The sequence below is a fragment of the Dermacentor variabilis genome, chromosome 1 (assembly GCF_050947875.1).
Source record: "Dermacentor variabilis isolate Ectoservices chromosome 1, ASM5094787v1, whole genome shotgun sequence".
NCBI lineage: Eukaryota > Metazoa > Arthropoda > Arachnida > Ixodida > Ixodidae > Dermacentor > Dermacentor variabilis.
The window spans coordinates 117,475,599-117,490,522 of NC_134568.1; positions in this window are offsets into that span (position 1 = coordinate 117,475,599).

Below are 14,924 nucleotides of genomic sequence, written 5' to 3' on the forward strand. Positions count from 1 at the left end.
GTGCCCAGCCACCGCGCGTGTCATGGACAACAGATGTTTTGAACGACTGCACCAGCTGGGACATGGTGGGAGAATGGGATCACAGTGAGGGCGCGGGTAAAAAAACTCGGGTGATAATGCCAAAATGGTGAATTTTCCTCATCGGCTAACAAAACTCTATCTCTTCAAAAAAAAAAAAATTATGCGTACCGAGGAGCAAAACAACGAAACGAAGCAACATGCCGAAGCAACATGGCTGCATGTCTATGTGAAGCACTATCTAGTCTGGGATGGTATATTTGAACGATTACTTTGGGGGTACGAGCATTTTTGCGACATTTCGCCTGTCTCGGCACCGGGCGCGTCTGCGGCGGACAGCGTTCCTCGCACCATGCCAGATGCCACTGCGCGTCGTTCACCTGCTTGTGCGGGCGAGGTACTGTGCAATGAACGCTGTCGGCCATAGACGCCGATGCGTCCGGTGCCGAGGCATCCGAAATCTCACGAAAGTGATCGTACCCCCGAAAACGATCGTTCGAGAATACAGCCTCTGGTTGCAGTCTCACATCGGGGACACGGTTAACACAGTGAACGAACTACGGGCGTTCAAACGCGTGTCTGCAGATTTTGCGATCTTGTTCGTCTCCAGAAAACACGAAACTCCTTGTTTCACAATAGCATGTTCAGAAGTGATCAGCAAACTTGAGCTGTCGATTAACTGGCTTAGTTGTCACTTGCTGAAGTACATATACCTGCTGCTAAAAATACACACACATAAAGGGAAAAATAGTGATGACTACATTGGCCACCGCACGAGCACTTCTAGTACGTCGATGCGCTGATAGTTGTATGTATGTATGTATGTATGTATGTATGTATGTATGTATGTATGTATGTATGTATGTATGTATGTATGTATGTATGTATGTATGTATGTATGTATGTATGTATGTATGTATGTATGGAAGAACAAAAAATCTAAACCGAAAGTTTACCAAAGACATCCTTGCTCATCAGTGCGGAGTCCGCAGAAGATATCCGGCGCCTAACCCACAACTTAGCGGGGAAGAAGCCGCCGATTGGCGCAAAATACAAACTGGGGTTTCCCCCATCTAAAATTGCTAAACGCCATGTATCCCACTCGCTATAGGGCGAACTCCCTTGGTGCGGTGGCATACCCACCCTAATACATGTAACCTGGGAATGCACTAAGCGCCCTCATAGGCCAAACAGCAATGACACAATGGAGCAGTTGGAGGCACAGCTCGCCCGTTCCAACTTGGGAGTACAAAAGTCCTTAATTAGCTAGATCATGCAGCTAGCATAGGCCAGTGGGGCCCTGGACTGGGGGGCTCCGACCACCCCTCCTTAAAATCTCTTGCTGACAAATAAAGTTTATATATTGGCAGACGTGTATGCCCCTAGGTTGCGCAAGGAAGAGCGAATGCAGAGAATTTCTTGATGTTCTTTGTTAATTTGATCAGCATCAAATAGTTTGCAAGCCAACACGTGGAAACACAGTTCTAGATCTAGTCCTCACAACCGAACCGGAAAATATGCTTGTTCACGTCCCTGAATGCATTAGCGACCACAACGTAGTACACTGTGAATATCTTTTACAAAGTAGTAAACCAGAAAAAAGCAACGAAATCTATTTACGATTACTCCCGTGCAAATATCGACGCGATTCTTGCAGAGCTGTCAACTTTTTCTGTGTGGTTCTTGACAACCATGGCTTATCGCAATACAAATGATAACTGGCTCGCTATCCGAAAAAAGCTTGCTGAACTGAAACAAAAGCACGTTCCCAAAATTGAAATCACCTCATCAACACAGATCACATGGTTCACGTCCCAAGTGAAGAGAGCAATCAATAAAAAAGAAACGTCTTTACTGTAAAGCTAAGTTGTCCGACTCGGATGGTGATTGGCAGCGCTACGGAGAGCAATCAAATAAATGTAAAGCGGAATTTGAAGCACCTCAAGACAAGTTTTTTAACGGTGTCATTGTCAGTATGTTAATTAACAACCCCCAAAAATTTTGGGAATAATTGACTCTAAACACTCTTTTCAATCCACTATACCAATCGTTAATAACGGCGTGCTACTCTCACCATCCGAAGATGCGACTGCATTAAACTCGTTTTTCAGCTCTGTATTCACAAACGAAAACCCAATACCACCTGATCTTACGTTTCTTTCAATTAACTCATCTATGAAATACCTTATAATTACACCGGAGGGAATAGAATCGGCCATCGATCGACTTTCGGATAACTCAGCGTCAGGTCCAGATGACATCTGCACAAAGATGCTTAAAATAATTAAGCCTATAATATATCCCCTGTTAGTCGCCCTTTTCCAACAATCAATAGATATAGGAATTGTACCTTGAGCATACCACATGTTCCGCAGTTATGAAATATTTATCTGAACATAACTTTTTTTTCTAATAATCAGCATGGACTTCAGCAAGGACGCTCTTGTTAAACACAACTATTTGAACTTATAACTGATCTTCATCAAGCTGTTCACGATTCCATAAAAATCGAGGCCATATTTATTGACTTCAACAAAGCATTCTATAAAGTTCCCCATTCTCGCTTAATGATGAAACTTAGGCGGCTTAACGTACATGGTAAAATTGTTAATTGGATCTCAAGTTTTTTAACCAATCGCTACTAATTTGTTTCCGTAAGTGATCAGTTTCCGCTCTAGCACAAGTTAAATCTGGCATTCATCAGGGCTCCGTACTTGGACCAATCTTATTCTTAATTTACATTAATGACGTCAGTAACAACCTGACCTCAACAATTCGGTCGTTTGCAGATGACTGCGTTCTTTACAGACAAATTATCACCTCTGAAGATACTAATATTTTACAGGCCGACCTGAACAAAATTTCACTTTGGTGCAAGCAATAGCAAATGGAAATAAATGTTTCTAAACCAAACACAATGACATTTACCAGAGCCAGTAACGTTCACTTAAGTTCATATTTTATGAACAATATGTGCATAGAGAATTTGTCTGCGTTAAAATATTTGGGCGTCCATTTAACATCAAACCTTACATGGAATGATCAGATTGATGAAATAATTTCGAAAGCAAATAAAACACTTGGATTCATTAGGCAAAATTTGTATTTAGCAAATCAGTCAACTAAACTATTAGCTTACACAGCTGTAGTTCGTTCAACGATGGAATACGCTCCCATAATATGGAATCCAAATCAGACATACCTAATAAGCAAGCTTGAATCTTTACAAAATAAAGCATCACGTTTCACCATTAAAACCTACTCTAGAACATCCAGCATCACGGCTATCAAAGAGTCCCTCCAGTTACCCTCTCTAGAAAAACGACGACTGTTAGCGCTGCTTTCCCACTTCCACAGATTGTATCATACCCCATCATCCTTTACAGAATCCCATGTCAAACCTCCGCAAAGAAGTTTCCTCCGCTTCGGCCATCCCTTCAAATTGCGTCCCATATTTGCGCGTACGAATCTCCATCGATAATCACCGCTCTTTCTTGCTATTTATCACTGGAACAAGCTTCCAAATGAAATTGCTTCTATACATGATCATGACTCGTTTGTAATTCATTTGAAGCTAAGTTTAAATACGCATGTCGAGTAAAAACAGAATTTTGTGCCTTTGACGCATTGTAAGTGCATTTACATGCTTTGTACCGAGTGTATTTTTTTCCTATCATGTACGCATTTCTTTCTTTTTATTTCTTCTTTTTTACTTTCTTGTTGTATTCGGTGATCTATACTACGGTCTTCTGTATTGCCTTCCCACCCAAATTGTGCTTGAAATATCTTGTTGTTAGCCCCCCCCCCCATGTAATGCCCGTAAGGGCCTTTAGGGTATCTGAATTATATATATATATATATATATATATATATATATATATATATATATATATATATATATATATATATATATAAAGGTAGAAGAGGCAAAGTTGGCCGTTCATGGACAGGGAAATGAACACATGTGCATATGTGTTCATTTCCCTATCTATAAACGGCCAACTTGGCAAACTCCTTTGCATTTACGTGACTAGCTGCCGCGACGAGGCGTGCGATCGAGAGGGAGCGTGCTGCGCTGAACCCTGGGATGGACCGGGGAGATTCTTCCACGGTTGCTGGTTTCCCACCGACCGCCTTTTTGAAGCGGACTCTGCCTACGCGGGAGCTGCGTTCCGCGCAACGCCTGCTGTCGACGCCGCCCGATTTCGCCGCCTACGTCGATACAGCTCACACGCCGACATGGAATATCAAGTCGCAGACACCTCCATCAGCCCTGCCGAGCTTGAAGCTGATTCACGCTGGGTCCGTGCCGTGAAAGCACACCGGGCAGCCGCGGCCCACCAGCCCATCGTCTCGCCGCCGCCTGCCTCGCCACCATCCAAGACTGCCTGCACTACCACTCTCCGTCGTCACGCTCCCCTACCTCGCCTCCCAGCGGAGGACTTCAAGATCGTCTACAGACCGGGAGGAGGGCTTGACCTCCGCACAACCACTAACGGAGCCCTGCTCCAAATCCTTTGCACTCGTGCGACCATCGACTACGCCACCGCACGCATCGCCGACCGTGTACGGATGAATCCGTACAACAACTCCCCTACTGTCAGCACCCTATCTGAGCCGCGCGCTCGCCTCTACCTCCGGGTCTCGGAACTCCGCCTGGGTGCCATATCTTACCCCCTGCGTGCCTACATGGCCGCACCCGACAACGCCCTCCGTGGCATCATACACAACGCAGTGGACTCCCAAACCCAGGACGAGATCGTCCAAGGCCTCCAGTCAATGAATGTGAACACCCCCTACGCCATCGCTGACGCACGCCAGATGGGGCGCTCCCAGTCCAGCCTCATCACCTTCGTCGGCGCTTCTACTCTTCTCTTCACCATCGTCTTCAACTGCGGGGTCTACCGCTGCCACCCGTTCCGCCCGAGAGCCGAGGCCTGTACGAACTGCTGGGCTCCTGGCCACCGAGCGGATGTCTGCATCAAGCCAAAGTCCGCCCTCTGTCACCGCTGCGGCCAGGCCCACAAGCCAGTCGAGCCCCCGACCTGCGTCCCCTGCTGCATCCTGTGCAAGGGAGCCCACGTCAAGGGCTCGCGCCCGTGCGGGCTCCGGTTCGAGCGGAACGCCCGTCATCGCCCCCGGCCACCTCCAAGCATCAGCCTCCCCCACCAGCGCCACCCACCGTGCCCATCCTCAAGACCTCCCGGCCTTCCCGCCCCCGCCGCCACTCTATCTCCCGTGGTGCCCAGTCTGCCAGCCGCCACCGCTCCGTCTCCTTCCCGCCTCTGCCTAGGTCCGAGGCGTCCACCGCCCCCGCCACCACCACCACATCACCGGTAAGCTGGAAACCGCAGCCTCACACGTCAAACACCCAAACCGCGGCCCTCGAGGCCAGTATCGCTGCCCAGCAGCTCGAAATTCAGGAGCTGTCGCGCCAGCTGCAGGCCACGCTAGTGCGTCTGTCCTCCACCGCTCCTCCGAAGGAAAAACTTGCGTTCGGTTTGAAATTTCAGACCTTTCCGCGGCGCATAGCGATGTAATACTTTGCAGACACGATTGTTATCGCTCACTGTATGCTCTTCGCCTGTCAGCTCAATATGGCCAGACCTGGCGAGGGGCCCTTTAAGTCCTGCAAGTGTCTTGCAAGAATGGGTGCCTGAACATCAACAGTGTCGCTCATCGTAGACATGCCAATGCCATTTGCAATAAGTTCATAAACAAATAGATTGCACAAAGCAAACGAACATGCGCGCGAAGACGCGCCCAGCAAACACTCGTCGCAAGCCAACGGGAAAAAAAAAATGCCACCGCGCACGTGACGTGTGACGTCGCTGACGGTGGCGGCGCAGAAGCCCTGCCCTAGACGGGAAAACCACCTCTCCCGCTCTTCCCACTCAACCGGCTCGCCATTAGGAGGCCATACGCAGGCTTCGCGGTGCTAGCTGGCGCCGAGTGTTCAGGGAAGCGCGAAAAAGGAGACCGGCTGCAGTACACACCTCATACTGTCAACATATTAATTCAATGCCGACGCATTAAGCGCGAGACAAATGGTGCGATTTTGCGTGCAATCCGTCGTACGACCATTCGCATCGGCAGCCGCACTCAACAGGTTCTGCCGCATGCGGCGTCGAATCACACGCCGGCATTCGACCAACTTGCTGGATGTAGCGATGTAGCCGCAAGCCCGCCGCATTGGTCGGATGGCCGCAGTAGCGTGCCTCCATGCCAGCGCCGCTGGGCATCGAGGCACCCAAGGCCGCAGCCGATACAGCGCCGGTAGCGTGTACATCATGGCCACGTGGTAGACCCGGTGGGGAGGAGCCGGAGTGCGAGCGCCTCGCCGCTCCGATCGTCCCGGTGTTTTTTGTTCCTACCTGATCGAGACGCTGGCCTTTCGCCCTGACCGCGGCGCAGAGTCATCGTGAGATGGATTCTGCCGAATGTTTGTGCTTTTAGTGCGAGAGCATTACTTGGCTCATTGTGCGACACCGCCGTCATCAAAAAATCGCGGCAGGAAAACGGTGCACAAATTATGTCATCTTCATCAAATAAAAAAAGTCGCAGTTTCGCCTGATAGGCAAAGCATCGATTGTAATAACAAATCAGTAGACAGCTATGCGAAGTAATGATAGTGGCTTTATCGGCCGTATAAACTTGTAAACATTGGCTGACTAACTAAATTAACAAGCATGGTGTCACGCGCGCACAAGCAAACATGAACACATCTTACTGAATGACCGCGGAATTGACCTTCGTGCTGCCTCTCGCTTCAACGCGAACTAAGCGGCGAAAACACAGCGCACACGAAGCTATCAGCATTCAGCGCACTGACCCAATCGCAGATCGCTTTCAATATAGCAACCCGCGCGACCGCGCTATACGCAACAGCCGCCGCAGTAGAACGCCTCCCCCCTCCCCGCCAGTGCAACTCCCATGCAGCATACGGCGCACGGCGACGATGTTATCGCCCTTGGGCTTTATACGGAATATCACGGCGACGACGATGCAGAAAAAGTGCGCCTGGAGTTTCCATATAATTGCTATCGGAATAAAATGTGGCCACGGTGAGGACTGTGTTCTCTGTTCCACTGACACTGCTATCGCTCTGTATAGCCGAGCGCGCAAACCACTGCGCCACCGTTGCTTTCTCTTTCTTTCTTTCCAGATTGTACAGCACAATCACAGAAAAGGATACATTCGATGGAACAGTCTCAAGGAACTGGCTTTGCGTGATACCATTAGTATTCGCGCATGTTTAACAATGTTTCAACTCTTGGAAGACATTCAGGCTCTGGGGTTTGAAACTGGTACACGGCTATAATTCGACTGATGCTTTCCTTGAAATATTGCCTTTTTGGCTTCGCGTCTATGTCAGCGTTCCGAACTGCCATCCTAGATCACCAAATGCTGTGGAGGCCCAAGAGCATAATGAGGTCAAATGGAATACAATCCGCATTTTCAACTGGCAAAAGTATTATGCCGAAAGCGTCCACAGGTATAGCTAGGTCTTTCTTGAGAGTACGTTGCAAGATGTCCCAGAAGAAAAATGCTTCACAACAACCTAGAAATACATGCTCGATCGTTTCTGGTTTTTGACAAATGAAACAGTGAGTCCCCCAAGGCACAAAAAATCCTTTTTCTTCTAGATACGTATTTGTATGCAATTTGAAGAAAAATGTTTTAACCCCTCCTGGTACATTCATGATTTTAACTCGTTTAAGAACATTTGCTCATGGTCCGGCACAATAGTCCGATCTATACAAAGGAACGGGTAAGACAATATCACATAGATCTTTATATAGTTTTTTTCCACGACACAGTCCAAAGGTAATCCAAGGAAAGACGAGTCTGTAGGAAAATACACGACAGGTATCCTATTAGGTATCCACTAGGTATCCTATTAGGTATCCACCGAGGCCTCCTGGATACCTTCCGAAGCGACTACTAAATTTGGCAATGCTCTTCTCAGACTAACTTGACAAACAGCCCGCAGAAACGGGTCTGATACATCACTAAAAAACATGAATCTGTTAACTAGCTGTCTTATGTAAAGGTGCGACAAATTCAATCCTCCTTAGCGCACACGACGAAATAGGTTGGTTCGCCGTGTGCGCACCCACGTATATCCCCAAATGAAAACGGCGAGAACTGTATGCAACTTTTGTACATTCACACGTGAACAATGAATTACTTGCATTATATACCATAGTTTGCCTATTAAAAACAGATTACACATTGTTGCTCTCGCAAAAACTGACCAGTGAAAGCACTTTAAGTCAGCCTTTTCGAGTACTTGACAACTTTCCGCCGCCACACAGGCTCACTATCTTTTTAATTTTCAAAAGGCACTCTCAAATAAGATGCTGGAGTCTTGTCCCATCTGATATTGCAGAAAATGCTTGTGGTCGTTGGCTAGTAACAGTGGCGTAGCCAGAGATTTCGTTAGGGGGGGGGGGGGGGGCGCTCACATTGTAGCTCGGTCTCCTCAAGAGGAAGCTCTAGCTCGGGTGCTCGTATCTAAATACATGTAGAAGGAGAATTCGTTTTTCTCGGCAACCAATGCACCAAATTTGACGAGGTTTGTTGCATTTAAAAGAAAAACTTAAATTATACTGACTGCTGTTTCGAATTTTTCATTTAGGTCGTCAATTGTTTATTAAAAATTCACCGAAATTGCAACTTTTCAGAAATCTAAATTATCAAGTTTAAAACTATGTAACTCAGCAATGAAAAATGATATCACAATTCTGTGAATTGCACCTCATAGTACATCTACAGCGGACAAAATTCTGTGTTACACGTGAATCTCAAGAAATTTAACATTATGGAAATACGGCTTTCGCAGAATCCTTGTACACAACGTAACCAATTCACGTAAGATACGAATTGACACACCAAATTTGTCCGCTTTGACTGTTATAATAGATGCCGTTTACTGAACAGCGACATGTGTGCTTGATGCAGAGCTATTAGTTTGTAAACGTCGTGCTTCTATTTTTTTTTTTTAACTTTCGAGTTTTTCAAAATATTTAAACCCTGTTCAGGCCCTAAATAGAAATTCCGCTTCCAACAGACACTAAAATTTAACTTTCTCTCTCAAATGCAACACATTAATTAAAAGCGATCCGGGGGTTATCACAGAAAAGCGTTTCTGCGTTTTACATGTATTTGAATAGACCGCGTTGGAGTTGGGCTCGAGCTAAAGCTTCCTCTTAAAGGGGCCCTGAACCACCCCTCGGGCTTGTTGAAATAACATAGTCCGCGGGTAGCATACGCTGTTGTGAACATCTCAGACAAGTTCTAGTGTCGCACGCGGTTCGTGGAGCTCGCAAGCGGAGCGCGAAGTCACCTTTTTCTCAAACGCTCTCGTTTCAAAAACCCCATGATCCTCGCTCTTTTCTGTGTGCTTTGTTTCGCCATAAAGCACACTCCAATACGCGGCTGCTATTGGTCGCTGCGCTCGGCTACACCGCGGCCGCCGTGAGGTGCCGCCACGATTCCAGTGGCTAAGCGCACTACGGCTCTCTGAGGACAGCCGCGTTTGGCTTACGTTTAGCACGGCATAGGCACCAAATCGGAAATTTGAACTGCGCGCCACGGTGACTTCTCCGCCGTAGCTTTCGCAGTGCAAGGCATCGGAGGAGGAAGGGGAGCACAGCTGAGGCCGCGTTTGGTTGCCGATAATTTCGCTTCTGCTGAACGCATTGAAGTACTTTTTGCGGCAAAGTGGTTCTGAAATAGCCTATCTTCACTTCAAATGTCTTTCCCCACTTCGATAAAGAGTGGTTCAGGGCCCCTTTAAACCATTTGTCTGGGGATCAAATAGATGAATAATAACTGCATTGTCATTGCTAAAGATGCTGCAAACGAATTCTTGAATGCTACGCACTGTCAAAACAAGTAAAATTCATAAAAGAATATACTTGTATGTGCCAAAAATTGTGCGCAATATAACCGATATCAATGCTTCCATGTTTTTTTTCTCTATTTAATAAGTAAATAAAATATCACACGACCTTTAGAACTATATCAGTTCGAAACCAGCAAGGCAGTCCACGCCGCTGATATGAAAAATGTAAAGGCCATGAAGTTAACAAGCTGAGGAGAAATATTGTAATGAAACTTTGTCATTCAAGAACCTTGTTTAGATTCCTGTACATATGCAGCGGCCAGTGAAAAATCTCTATGACGCTGTCATTTGTTCCAATGTATTACGCAGGAGCAGCTGTGAGCGGTCGTGTATCGTGAGTAATTGCACCGAAATTATAGCCGCATCAGAGAGCACGCCTAAAAGGCAGGAGTTCTGCAAAATAAAAGAGGGCGAGTCAAATGAAAGTCAGCCAATGCGAATATATAACAAACAGGGTACCTTGTTTAAAAGTAGTCTCCATGATCATTTAGACATTTGTCCCGATGTCTAACGAGTCCCGTGATTCCCGTCTCATTAAATTCCTTGGGTTGCTGCTTCAAAAAGTCTGCAACTGACTCTTTGATGTCATCGTCCGACGCGAATCTGGTTCGCTTGAGCTGTTTTTTCAAATGCTCCAAAAAGTGGAAGTCGCAGGGTGACAGGTCTGGGCTGTATGGCTGATGTTGCAGCGGTTCCCACTTGAACATTGCCAGTTGTGTATTAACTACATCAGCGACGTGGGGATGGCATTTTCGTGGGACAAGATGACCCCATTCGTCAATTTTCCACGTAGTTTGCTCTTGATTGTAACACGCAGCCGATCTGGCGTTTTACAATAACGAAACAAAGTCTCTCAAGATTTAGCAAATTCTATCAGTAATGGCCCCTGACGATCGGGAAAAAAAAAGTCAACACCACCATTCCGGCAGAAATGACGGCCTTTCCTTTTTTGGGGGTGGTGAATTCGAATGTTTCCACTGTAAGTTTTGCTGTCGTGTTTCAGGCTCGTAGAAGTGGCACCATGGTTTGTCCCCGATCATAATTGGGGACAGGAAGTCGTCACCCTTATTATGATACCGGATCAGATGAGTCAAGGCAGCGCTGAACTTCTCCGTCTTCTGGCGGTAGTTCAAAATCTTGGGCAACCATTGCGCACACAAGAGCGGATAACCGAGATGTTCATGAAGTATGCCGTGAACCGAACCGTGACTGATGTTCACACGCTCTGCCTGTTCATCGATGCTCATCCTCCGTTCCTGTCTCATCAGCTCATCAACCTTTGCAATTTTGTTAGGGTGATTCCACGATGGCTTTGGCCCTGCCTTGGATCGTCTTTGCAACTTCCACGTCCTTCTTTGAACCGTTTGCTCGAATGCTTCACAGTGGCCAATGAAAAGCAATGTTCAACGTACACGGCAGCCATACGGCAACTAATTTCTTTTTGGGAAATACTTTCAGCTGTCAAAAACCTCAGGGCACCACGCTGCTCAACTTCTAGAGCGTCCATTATGTCGCGCAACCATGTTCAACCCAGTGTATGAGAGCATTAAACAACCTTGATACTCGCACCTGCGCGTCACTATTGTAATAGAGAGACGCCTCTGTGTCACGTGCATGCCTCGCAGATAATGGACCGAACAATTATTGCGCGGGGTGGGTTGGCTCACTTTCATTTTACTCGCCTTCGTACATTAGATATGCGAATTAAGATGCAATGGAATATACAAATGCGAAGATACAGCTTGATAAAAGGCAAAAAAGTATCACTGGAAACCAAGTTCACTGCACGTATACAAAAAACCCCGCAACAAAATATTTAAATATACGTATAAATCTCCAATAAATCTACGTATCTAGAAAAAGTCACGGTATACAATGCGTCAAACAAGGCAAATAAACACGTTGCGCAATCAGAGATTCACAGAATCCTAGATCCCACCCCCATTCCATCCACTCCCCCCGATGTATCGCGCGCGACGGAAGGCGGCGCGCTTGCTCCCCGCTTTTCTCCTTTGCGCACACAAGACTGAGCCACTATCGTCGTCTCACCCATTCCAACCCCCCATCCCGCTCCCTACGCTTTCCCTAGCACAGCATGCGGCGCGCGGTCACGATGTTATCGCCCTTGGACTTTATACGAAACATGAGGCCGACGGCGACGGCAGGAATGCGCCTGGAGTGTCCATATAATTGCTATCGAAATACTATATTGTCATGTGGAGTGACGTATAATAAGACTATCCGGCAAGTGAAGCGTCCCGTGGCCCATTAATGTCTCCGAAAGAAGTAACAAAATCGAACTTTCACCATACGACAATTCGCTGCGCCACAACAATGTCTTTTTTTTTCTTTTGTGGGGCCGGCGCACCGAAATGAAAAAGCGCAAAGTATGTTGGCCACTATCGAATGCCTACTTTGGGCACCTAATGTAGCTACCGAAAGAATATCGAAGAAAACGTGAGACGCTTGGTCCACCGAGAACCATATGCATACTGCTCGGTATCCTACACTGGCGAGACAAGACTTTCCGGAGAGGTTGCGCTCAAGCGAATGCGGTGCAATTCGTCGAGTCCCCACAGTGATGGCGGCGAGCGACGATAGTTTCTTTTTCTCGTCTGCTAGCCAGAAAGTGCCCAAAGCTCTGCCAGGCGAAAATCCACTCGGCCAGAGAAAAGCGAACGCGCACCGAAGTGCGCCGCACGGTGGTCGGAACAACACGGGAGAAACGCATGCGCTCTGGCTGCCTCTGGGAGCCCGTGGGTAAGGTAGCGAGGACAAAAAAATTGAAGAGGCTCAATCTGTCGTCGCGAATAAAAGTCAAAGTAGAAGAAATAATTAAGAACGTAGTTACCATCGCTGGCTTTAGTGTCTTGACATGGATGTTTTGACGTAGGTGAAAAAAAATGTTGATATTTTTTTTATGTGACGTGACGGCACAAATGAACCACCACAACGCTTCGTCTCATCGGACCTCGCTGCGTGCTTTATCAAATTGTCGGCTAGGGTGTTGATTTGGCTTGTCTCGTTGTATGTTCCGATGAAAGACTTTAGAAAGTCAGCAGACCTGTGGCGTCAAATGCTTACAACAACATTAAACCCACAAAGTTCCGCATTTGAAAATCTAAAGCACAACTTTGTAAATGTCAATGCACCTTTCACATCAAGAGTTTATGAGATTTTACCCATAAAATTTCGGAATTGACATTCGTGTGCCCCATGGATTCCGCGGCCTCCCCGCGATGCCGCGACGAGCCCGTTCGCCATCAAAACACCCATCATGAAACACCCACCCGCCCACCCATCATGAAACTTTGCTCGGATGGGGCTGCTTGCGTTATGTGACTCCCGGTGCATGGGCGCTGCCGCGAAATCCAGCCCCAGTTCGCAAGGTTCGCGCTGAAATGTCTTTTGGAGCGTGAAAAAGACATTCTAGAGAAAATTCAGAATGATTTCCGGCACCGCGGTTTGCTTGGGTGGGCGGTGCATGAACAGCACGAAAAAATTTCGGGGGGGGGGGGCTGAAGCCCCATAAGCCCCCCCCCCCCCCCCCCCTGGCTACGTCCCTGGCTAGTAACCGTGTCGAAATCCCAGGCACTTTCGTGATTATGATGATGATGCCTGCGGCTATATCCCTTTGGTTCGGGAGATCAACGGGCAATCCCGGATCGGGTCATAAATTGGAAAAGAAAAAGGAAAATATAAAATCTTCTAATACGCCTCTGCAGGCACATCTGCTGTGCACATCTGCTGCGGCACATCATTGAGCGCAACCCCAGTTGATTGTATTTGCACTGTCACTAACCTCACATAAATCTTTGACAACATTTACAGCATTAATGATACTTTCATGATCAGCACAAAATAATGCTATGTCGTCTGCATGTGCAAGCAGACGTACTTCTGCTGCATGGAGACGAAATCCTCGTATGTATTATGCTCAAACAAATATATTCAATATAAAAAAGCAATGGTGACAGAGGGCAACCCCGACGTACCGAGCGTTCCACCCGTGGTTCCACTTTTGTGCGCGCTCCAACCACCTTATTTACTTTAATGAAAACTCCGCAAATAAAACTTAGCCAAGAGATCGCCATAAGGCCGGTTTGTCGTCTTGCGTTGGTGAGACGGTCGAGACTGCATAAGCAGCAAGATTACACTCGGAAAATAATGCAGCTGCACTAAACTCAGCAACAAACCGCAACACTAAACCATAGACTAAACTCAGCGACAGGTAATGCTCCCGCATTTCATACTATTTTTTCTTGTTTTGATGTTATATATATATATATATATATATATCCATGTTTCCGGAAAACTGCTTTCGGCTCTCTCCAGCATTTGAACTATGTGAGCAGTCGGGTGCAGCAGCCGGCCTTGTGTCTTGAGGTTTACAAGAGCAGCCGCCGATCGCGCGTCGTCTGCTCGAGCAGAAGACGCGTTTTTTTCGTGTCGGAAATGACGGCATTTTGACAGTAAGCGGCATGAAACCTTCCATCTACTCAGAATTAGGCGTCTAAATAACGAAAAATGGCATTTCTTTAGGAATTGGTGTTTCAATGCTGACTGAGGTCGTAAATTATCCACGCTTGCGCCAGAAGAATTGGCGGAGAGCAAGGCCCCCTGAACACGTGCTGCCCTAGCGGCGGCGCGCACTTCCGGTCACACGAAGTGGCCGCTCTCTCGCCCCAGCGCGGGTGCGCCGTCGGAGCTAGTGTTCCTGTATACGCTCCCGCAGGGAGCATATACAGGAACACTAGTCGGAGCTAAGGTAGTGAGGGACTTTAGTCGGAGCACCTGTCTTCTTCCATCATGTGTGTGTGTGTGTGTGTTTGCGTGCGTGCGTGCGTGTGTGTGTGTGTGTGTGTGTGTGTGTGTGTGTGTGGTGAACAGACATGACTTCCCCACCGTTTTGACCTTTTCTTGCACAATACTGGCAACCAATAACATTTTACATCCAGCCCAATCCAATCTGAAGCCAAATGTAGTCGATGGCGAC